The sequence below is a fragment of the Salmo trutta genome, chromosome 37, assembly GCF_901001165.1.
Source record: "Salmo trutta chromosome 37, fSalTru1.1, whole genome shotgun sequence".
Classification (NCBI taxonomy): domain Eukaryota; kingdom Metazoa; phylum Chordata; class Actinopteri; order Salmoniformes; family Salmonidae; genus Salmo; species Salmo trutta.
The window spans coordinates 7047788-7058538 of NC_042993.1; positions in this window are offsets into that span (position 1 = coordinate 7047788).

Here is a 10751-nt window from a genome sequence, read left to right on the forward strand (position 1 = left end):
TGTGCACGGATACACGTGCCCACATTTGTTCGTGCCCTATTGGTTGTCCGTCTGAAGTTACAAACCCCATTGGTGGATCCATGCAGCCAGTGAATGCTTTACTGCCTGCTGATTGGTGGGTCAGCGGGGCACTCAAAGCCCCGCCCATACATGTGGGGCTCGTGGTTCGGGCTCGTGGTTCGGGCTGAGTGGGAAGTCTACTCGTGCGTCAGTCTACTACGGCTGAGCGGTGTAAACACACGCACACGCTTTTTAGGCCTATAGAGTTATTATAATGAATGCCTAGAATAAAATGAGTTATACTGTATAAAAGATTTAGGATAAAGGCGTAGGCCAATATGATGACTATTTTGTACCTGATGGTCTAGTCCTAAATGCTACATTCACGGCACCATTCAAGGTCACCCCTCACACAGGGTCTGGAACAGAGTTCTGTTCTCATCGTTCTGATCTAGAGAAACACACAACCACAAGTCATTATCAACGTGTGAAGTAGGCTACCTCAGGAACAGAGAGGAGAACGAAGATCATATTGATACAGTTATTGTGGGCTGCTGCAGCCTGTAGAATCCATGCCAGTATGTTTTTTTGTGAATGTGGCTGTTCGTGTTGTTTTGTACTGTATAATGTCAATGTTAGTTAATAATGGTTTTCAATAAATCAGAAATGTGTAGATGTGTTTTCAATAAAGAGATGTGTGGACAGGTAACACAAAGTTCCCAACATTGCGAATATTCTCTTCACTCACTGTATGTTTTACGGTCAAATAGTAAACACTTTTGGATTTGATATGGTCTTCTAGGCATGGAAAGCCAATACAGTCACAGAGGCATATAGCATACGTGCTTAGGGACCTAAAGCTTTCCATCCCCTCATACATACAGCTAAACATTAACCCAATGACCCTCTTCACCATGCAACACACATACATCCGCACGCAAACACACACACACACTTGTGTATTTGTGTATTTTTTCCTCTTGATTTTTTATTATATATATATTTTTTTACTCCGCAATGTTGGGAAGGACTCGTAAGCAAGCATTTCACTCGTTTTCGGCACATGTGAAAAATGCAATTTGTTTTGATTAGATTGATTTGACACACACAGAGACCACACAATAGCACACACACACACACACACACACACACACACACACACACACACACACACACACACACACACACACACACACACACACACACACACACACACACACACACACACACACATACACACACACACACTCACACATACACACGAAAAACAATAATGTATAGGCTACTCTTGATTTAATAAAGGTGTTAATTGCTTTGATGTGAAACAGGAACTAATTTCAGATTTGCTGTTTTTTTTCTGGGTGTGTATACAGTGTATAGCAGACAGTATATGTAGTGTTAGGTTACTTCCTCTCCCCATACATCCAGCTCACTATGAACTCAGCAACACTCCTCTTCAACATGTGACATACATAACCTGGCCATTTCCCATTCACTGTCCCTGTTGGCGTATCGCTCTAAAAATGTGTTTTTAACATTAAGTATTTAAATAGTACAGCAATGTATGAGCTACTTTTTACTTAATAATATCTTAATTGGTATATATAGGCTAGCGTGAGGTCCTTTATGATGGTGGGTTATTAGGTGTGTATATATAGGCTAACGTGAGGTCCTAAGTCGACACAAGGGCTTTCCTCCCCCATACATTCCAAAGCAGAATGAACTCAGTGATCCTCCCCTTCACAGGGTTCACTGGTGCTGACGAGTACGACCACCCACTACCTCTCCCGATCTCTCTCTCTCTCTCTCTCTCTCTTAATTCAATTAAATTAAAAGGGCTTTATTGGCATGGGAAACATATGTTTACATTGCCAAAGCAAGTGAAATAGATAATAAACAAAAGTCAAATAAACAATGTAAAATTAACAGTAAACATTACACTCACAAAAGTTCAAAAGGAATAGAGACATTTCAAATGTCATATTATGGCTATATACAGTGTTGTAACAACGTGCAAATAAAGTACTAAAAGGAAAATCTCTCTCTCATTATCCTTCACTCCCCTTCCCCCTCTCTACCCATCCCCCTCTCCACCCTTCCCCCTCTCTACCCATCCCCCTCTCTACCCATCCCCCTCTCTACCCTTCCCCCTCTCCACCCACCCCCCTCTCTACCCATCCCCCTCTCTACCCTTCCCCCTCTCCACCCACCCCCCTCTCTACCCATCCCCCTCTCTACCCATCCCCCTCTCTACCCTTCCCCCTCTCCACCCACCCCCCTCTCTACCCTTCCCCTCTCCACCCATCCCCCTCTCTACCCTTCCCCCTCTCCACCCACCCCCCTCTCTACCCATCCCCCTCTCTACCCTTCCCCCTCTCCACCCACCCCCCTCTCTACCCATCCCCCTCTCTACCCTTCCCCCTCTCCACCCACCCCCCTCTCTACCCATCCCCCTCTCTATCCATCCCCCTCTCTACCCATCCCCCTCTCTACCCATCCCCCTCTCCACCCATCCCCCTCTCTACCCATCCCCCTCTCTACCCATCCCCCTCTCCACCCATCCCCCTCTCCACCCATCCCCCTCTCCACCCATCCCCCTCTCTACCCATACCCCTCTCCACCCATCCCCCTCTCTACCCATCCCCCTCTCTACCCATCCCCCTCTCTACCCATCCCCCTCTCCACCCTTCCCCCTCTCTATCCATCCCCCTCTCTACCCATCCCCCTCTCTACCCTTCCCCCTCTCTATCCATCCCCCTCTCTACCCATCCCCCTCTCTACCCATCCCCCTCTCTACCCTTCCCCCTCTCCACCAACCTTCCCCCTCTCCACCAACCTTCCCCCTCTCTACCCATCCCCCTCTCCACCCATCCCCCTCTCTACCCTTCCCCCTCTCCACCAACCTTCCCCCTCTCCACCAACCTTCCCCCTCTCTACCCATCCCCCTCTCCACCCATCCCCCTCTCTACCCTTCCCCCTCTCCACCCACCCCCCTCTCTACCCATCCCCCTCTCTATCCATCCCCCTCTCCACCAACCTTCCCCCTCTCCACCCATCCCCCTCTCCACCCATCCCCCTCTCTACCCTTCCCCCTCTCCACCAACCTTCCCCCTCTCCACCCATCCCCCTCTCTACCCTTCCCCCTCTCCACCAACCTTCCCCCTCTCCAACCTTCCCCCTCTCCACCCATCCCCCTCTCCACCCTTCCCCCTCTCTATCCATCCCCCTCTCTACCCACCCCCCTCTCCAACCTTCCCCCTCTCCAACCTTCCCCCTCTCCACCCTTCCCTCTCTCTACCCATCCCCCTCTCTACCCACCCCCCTCTCCAACCTTCCCCCTCTCCACCCTTCCCTCTCTCTACCCATCCCCCTCTCTACCCACCCCCCTCTCCACCCTTCCCTCTCTCTACCCATCCCCCTCTCTATCCACCCCCCTCTCCACCCTTCCCCCTTCTCCACCCTTCCCCCATATCTAGGGTCTGTGTGTTTTCCGGCATTCTCAACCAGGGGAGTGAGTTCCAATAGGCTCTACAGACCTTGAGTCGGAGTCTCGCTAGCTGCTGATGACTGATTGTGTGAAAGTTCAATAACATAGTAGAGGGACGAGTTACAGAAGCGTTTCTTGGATAAATGTTCTTTAGCTGGGTGCTATGCCAGTAAGTGATCAGTGATATCAGATCAGTCAATATGAAAATCTTTGATATAATGTAATCTTTTTCTATTTTGAGATGACTGGGTGGCTGACAGGAGGGAAAAGCCAGGGTGACAGATGACAGGACAACTGGTTGAGTGACAGGTGCTCTCCCTGTGATATGAGAGTTCCAGTGTAGTAAAGCTGTAGTTGGTGTAAATAAAGGGTTCTGTAGGCCTATACAATGTGTATTAATGGTGTAAGTATGGAGGAGAGCACAGGTATGGGTGTAATACAAGCTGACTGTGACTCATGGGAACTAACATACGCCAGAGGGTCAGAGCTTGAGAAGTAAACTAGAAAGACTGGAGCCTAGAAAACTTCCTTGGTTAGAAAAGGCTGAGACATGATTGTAGAACGTTGATGCACGTAGGAGTCACATTTTGGGTGTGATGAGTTTAGGTCCGTTGTTGACAGTTGTAAAAGTCTGTCTAAAGGATATGTGTGGTAAAGGTGTGGTGGGTGTCAGGGGTGGGCTGGCCATCTGGCATTTCAGCAAATGCCAGAGGAGCGGGTTCATTTTTCGCCCAGTGGGCCTGTCGAACTTGTTTTTTATCTGGCTAATAATAATGGCCTCAAGGGAACAAATGGGCCATTGTGTTAGAAATGCAAGGGCCTATTTCTGGTCCTAGTCCACCCCTGGTGGGTGTCTGTAGGTAGAACTAGAGGACAGGTCAGTAAGGGCAGTAACAGCTCAGACACCATCACAGTAAGCTTATATACCTGAGGGGTATTACAAAGAAGAATCAGTGAGTTAGCCAGCTTACTCATGACTGTTGATTTTCTGGTTTATTAAGAAATCTAAACTTAGATATGTGTTTTTTCTTGTTGAGTCAATTCGACCATGCCCATTTCAACCTTATCTGTCTAAAAAATATAAAGTTATGCTTTCTATAGACCCCTCTGAGGATATATCACAAAGGTCTGAGTGCATTCTGGCATTCTCAATCAGGGGCAGAGGGTTTCTCTTGACACTGACTGTTGGCCTAGAAGGTTTCTGTAGGCTCACCCTCAGCAATTCATCCGGGATACAGCTAATTCAACCTAGATTCCTTTTCCACTGAAAACCGGATGTCAGAGCTTGAGAAGTAAACTAGAAAGGGGGACATCAGACACTAACTAGCCTTCTCTCTCTATCCCAGTTTAACAGTGCTGTATCAGGCTCCTATTAGACAGCCAAGCCAGAGGACTAGAGGGGGACATCAGACACTAACTAGCCTTCTCTCTCTATCCCAGTTTAACAGTGCTGTATCAGGCTCCTATTAGACAGCCAAGCCAGAGGACTAGAGGGGGACATCAGACACTAACTAGCCTTCTCTCTCTATCCCAGTTTAACAGTGCTGTATCAAGCTCCTATTAGACAGCCAAGCCAGAGGACTAGAGGAGGACATCAGACACTAACTAGCCTTCTCTCTCTATCCCAGTTTAACAGTGCTGTATCAGGCTCCTATTAGACAGCCAAGCCAGAGGACTAGAGGGGGACATCAGACACTAACTAGCCTTCTCTCTCTATCCCAGTTTAACAGTGCTGTATCAGGCTCCTATTAGACAGCCAAGCCAGAGGACTAGAGGGGGACATCAGACACTAACTAGCCTTCTCTCTCTATCCCAGTTTAACAGTGCTGTATCAAGCTCCTATTAGACAGCCAAGCCAGAGGACTAGAGGGGGACATCAGACACTAACTAGCCTTCTCTCTCTATCCCAGTTTAACAGTGCTGTATCAGGCTCCTATTAGACAGCCAAGCCAGAGGACTAGAGGGGGACATCAGACACTAACTAGCCTTCTCTCTCTATCCCAGTTTAACAGTGCTGTATCAGGCTCCTATTAGACAGCCAAGCCAGAGGACTAGAGGAGGACATCAGACACTAACTAGCCTTCTCTCTCTATCCCAGTTTAACAGTGCTGTATCAGGCTCCTATTAGACAGCCAAGCCAGAGGACTAGAGGGGGACATCAGACACTAACTAGCCTTCTCTCTCTATCCCAGTTTAACAGTGCTGTATCAGGCTCCTATTAGACAGCCAAGCCAGAGGACTAGAGGAGGACATCAGACACTAACTAGCCTTCTCTCTCTATCCCAGTTTAACAGTGCTGTATCAGGCTCCTATTAGACAGCCAAGCCAGAGGACTAGAGGGGGACATCAGACACTAACTAGCCTTCTCTCTCTATCCCAGTTTAACAGTGCTGTATCAGGCTCCTATTAGACAGCCAAGCCAGAGGACTAGAGGGGGACATCAGACACTAACTAGCCTTCTCTCTCTATCCCAGTTTAACAGTGCTGTATCAGGCTCCTATTAGACAGCCAAGCCAGAGGACTAGAGGAGGACATCAGACACTAACTAGCCTTCTCTCTCTATCCCAGTTTAACAGTGCTGTATCAGGCTCCTATTAGACAGCCAAGCCAGAGGACTAGAGGGGGACATCAGACACTAACTAGCCTTCTCTCTCTATCCCAGTTTAACAGTGCTGTATCAGGCTCCTATTAGACAGCCAAGCCAGAGGACTAGAGGGGGACATCAGACACTAACTAGCCTTCTCTCTCTATCCCAGTTTAACAGTGCTGTATCAGGCTCCTATTAGACAGCCAAGCCAGAGGACTAGAGGGGGACATCAGACACTAACTAGCCTTCTCTCTCTATCCCAGTTTAACAGTGCTGTATCAAGCTCCTATTAGACAGCCAAGCCAGAGGACTAGAGGGGGACATCAGACACTAACTAGCCTTCTCTCTCTATCCCAGTTTAACAGTGCTGTATCAGGCTCCTATTAGACAGCCAAGCCAGAGGACTAGAGGAGGACATCAGACACTAACTAGCCTTCTCTCTCTATCCCAGTTTAACAGTGCTGTATCAAGCTCCTATTAGACAGCCAAGCCAGAGGACTAGAGGGGGACATCAGACACTAACTAGCCTTCTCTCTCTATCCCAGTTTAACAGTGCTGTATCAAGCTCCTATTAGACAGCCAAGCCAGAGGACTAGAGGGGGACATCAGACACTAACTAGCCTTCTCTCTCTATCCCAGTTTAACAGTGCTGTATCAGGCTCCTATTAGACAGCCAAGCCAGAGGACTAGAGGAGGACATCAGACACTAACTAGCCTTCTCTCTCTATCCCAGTTTAACAGTGCTGTATCAGGCTCCTATTAGACAGCCAAGCCAGAGGACTAGAGGGGGACATCAGACACTAACTAGCCTTCTCTCTCTATCCCAGTTTAACAGTGCTGTATCAGGCTCCTATTAGACAGCCAAGCCAGAGGACTAGAGGGGGACATCAGACACTAACTAGCCTTCTCTCTCTATCCCAGTTTAACAGTGCTGTATCAGGCTCCTATTAGACAGCCAAGCCAGAGGACTAGAGGAGGACATCAGACACTAACTAGCCTTCTCTCTCTATCCCAGTTTAACAGTGCTGTATCAGGCTCCTATTAGACAGCCAAGCCAGAGGACTAGAGGGGGACATCAGACACTAACTAGCCTTCTCTCTCTATCCCAGTTTAACAGTGCTGTATCAGGCTCCTATTAGACAGCCAAGCCAGAGGACTAGAGGGGGACATCAGACACTAACTAGCCTTCTCTCTCTATCCCAGTTTAACAGTGCTGTATCAAGCTCCTATTAGACAGCCAAGCCAGAGGACTAGAGGGGGACATCAGACACTAACTAGCCTTCTCTCTCTATCCCAGTTTAACAGTGCTGTATCAGGCTCCTATTAGACAGCCAAGCCAGAGGACTAGAGGGGGACATCAGACACTAACTAGCCTTCTCTCTCTATCCCAGTTTAACAGTGCTGTATCAAGCTCCTATTAGACAGCCAAGCCAGAGGACTAGAGGGGGACATCAGACACTAACTAGCCTTCTCTCTCTCCAGGCTGTGTGTTCTCACGTGGTCTGCACCTGGCACCTGCACATTGTTTGGCTGTGGGAGATCACATTCCATAACAACAGTTTGGCAAGCAGAGAACACACAGGAATGTTATCTATTTAATCTCTGTGTTCTGATGATATGATAACGACTGCAGGAATAAACTAATGGAGGGCAAATACACACTGCTGATCCGGAAACGTGTCGCTCTGTAGATGTGCCGGGTTCTTTAAGTTCCTCGCTCTCATGAACAAGAAGCGCTCAAGCGGAGATTTGTGAATGAAGCCAATAGGCCACGCCCCCTTTACACATGTGTAACCAATGGTATACGGAGAAAGTTATTCGCCACGCCCCCTATGATGTTGCTGAGCCAATAGAAAGCTGCTAGAGGTCATGGCAATTGCATAACATTATTCAATGGTTGCACGTTTGAACGGCCAACAACACAGTGCTGAGAGCAAACTGGAAGAGGAAAGGATGTAGGTTGTTATTAATGGGCGTTGTAAAAAGAAAAATACCGTTGATACGAGAGATGAAAAGTTCTAGGCTTTAGCTCTAGGCCTAGTTGTTGAATTTACGCCTACCAAGACAACACATAGACAATAGAAAACGTCCAAATATTTTGGTGGTCCAGGCATTCACATGAGTCCCAAACCAACTGTACATATCTCACAACAACAGACTTGTGGTCAGCATTATATATAGCAATATGCTAGCCATATTCAGTGGTTTTATGGAAATAATATCTCCCCCCAAATATAATATGCAAATAGCAGATATGTTTTAAAATATGTACATTTCCTGGCAAAACAGAGAGGACCCGAAGTGTCCTTTCTATTGTTGATAGAACTCCATCCACAATATTGTGTGAACAGGGCTCCCCCTGGCGTCTACAATTGTTTTCATGCGTCAAGGATTTGCATACGTTGTACAAATGTCCTGTTGCTGCTGCACATGACGAAACACTATTGTTCTTGCCACTTACCAACGCTAGAGGGCTCTGTTCTCACTTTCAAGTTTCACCTTTCACGTTTTATTAGTTGTATGTATTTTTTGATGTTAATTATCCTTTATTTAACGATACACGATATACACCGTCCATCGAAATGCTTACTTGCAGGTTCCTTCTCGACAATCCAACACCAAAAATAAATAATAAAACATAATAATACGAACTCAAAGGAAATGGCTCAGCAGGATAAAATACATTTTTAGCATAAGTATACAGGAAGGCACAATTTATAGTACAATATTTACACATCAGGGAAAGGGGGATTGGGGCCAAGTGTTTAAATGGTGCAGTATTAGCAACAGTAAATAAGAGTCTTGTAACAGCAGTTGTGATGTGTATAGCATGAATCTATGTGTGTGTGTGTGTGTGTGTGTGTGTCATCGTTCCCAAGGTAACAGTTCAGGCCTGTAGTTGTTGCTTTGGATGTGGTTTATTCCTCTCTTTTCAAACACTAGTATATTGGTCATGAAGAAGACAATCTGGCACCAGATAGGGGTTGCCAAGGCACAGATCTAGGATCAGTGTATCTTCACCAAATCCTAACCTAAGTAGCCTAAGTGTAGGAGGGAAACTCAGAACTGACTTTAGATCAGTGCCTATGGGCAACTTCATTCTACTCTAATATTTCTTAAAGGACCTTTTCCTAACTTGAAGACACAGCGGAGCAGAGTGGCCATTCCTCTGGGATCTAAAGCAGGTCTGTTCATCCCCATCCTTCTGGGTCCTAAAGCAGGTCTGTCTCTCCCCATCCTTCTGGGTCCTAAAGCAGGTCTGTCTCTCCCCGTCCTTCTGGGTCCTAAAGCAGGTCTGTCTCTCCCCATCCTTCTGGGTCCTAAAACAGGTCTGTCTCTCCCCATCCTTCTGGGTCCTAAAGCAGGTCTGTCTCTCCCCGTCCTTCTGGGTCCTAAAGCAGGTCTGTCTCTCCCCATCCTTCTGGGTCCTAAAGCAGGTCTGTCTCTCCCCATCCTTCTGGGTCCTAAAGCAGGTCTGTCTCTCCCCGTCCTTCTGGGTCCTAAAGCAGGTCTGTCTCTCCCCATCCTTCTGGGTCCTAAAGCAGGTCTGTCTCTCCCCATCCTTCTGGGTCCTAAAGCAGGTCTGTCTCTCCCCATCCTTCTGGGTCCTAAAACAGGTCTCTCTTTCTCCCCATCCTTCTGGGTCCTAAAGCAGGTCTGTTCCTCCCCATCCCTCCCTCTGTCTCCCTCTGTCTCCCTCTGTCTCCCTCTGTCTCTCTCTGTCTCTCTCTGTCTCCCTCTGTCTCCCTCTGTCTCCCTCTGTCTCCCTTTGTCTCCCTCTGTCTCCCTCTGTCTCCCTCTGTCTCTCTCTGTCTCCCTCTGTCTCCCTCTGTCTCCCTCTGTCTCCCTCTGTCTCCCTCTGTCTCCCTCTGTCTCCCTCTGTCTCCCTCTGTCATAATCTGTCCTGCTGCCCAGTGCTTCATGCAAACGCTAATGACAGCTTGTTCTGAGAAATTAATGTTGCATTAAACTGAAAACAAACAAATAAGACACGCACACACACACACACACACACACACACACACACACACACACACACACACACACACACACACACACACACACACACACACACACACACACACACACACACACACGCATGCCAACATGCCCACTTGTTTCTCACCGATGTACAGGAGTTATCTAGATTACCAATGGATGGATTAGTCTACTTCTGTTCAAAGCTCATACATCAACAAACCCAGACAGAGTTTAGCAATACGTCCGGCTACCCCCTCTCACTCTTTCACTCTTTCACTCGCGCTCCCTCTCTTTCTATCTCTCTTTCTCTAGCACTCTCTTTCACTCACACAAATTCTCCAACCCCCTCCACTCTCCCCATTCTCTATACTCCACTATTATTTTAATTCTCCCCCTTCACTCACTCTTTCATTTTTCCCTCTCTCTTTCTCTCTCTCTCTCTTTCTTTCTTTCTTTCTTTCTTTCTTTCTTTCTTTCTTTCTTTCTTTGTCTGTCTGTCTGTCTGTCTGTCTGTCTGTCTGTCTGTCTGTCTGTCTGTCTGTCTGTCTGTCTGTCTGTCTCTCTCTCTCTCTCTCTCTCTGTTTTGTCACTAAGCTTTTCAGTGACCAACACTGGACTCATGCCCACTCACTTGTCCCCCCTTTGCATTCTTCCTTTCTTTCTCTCTTGGCTCTCTCTCTCACTCAATCCCTCTTT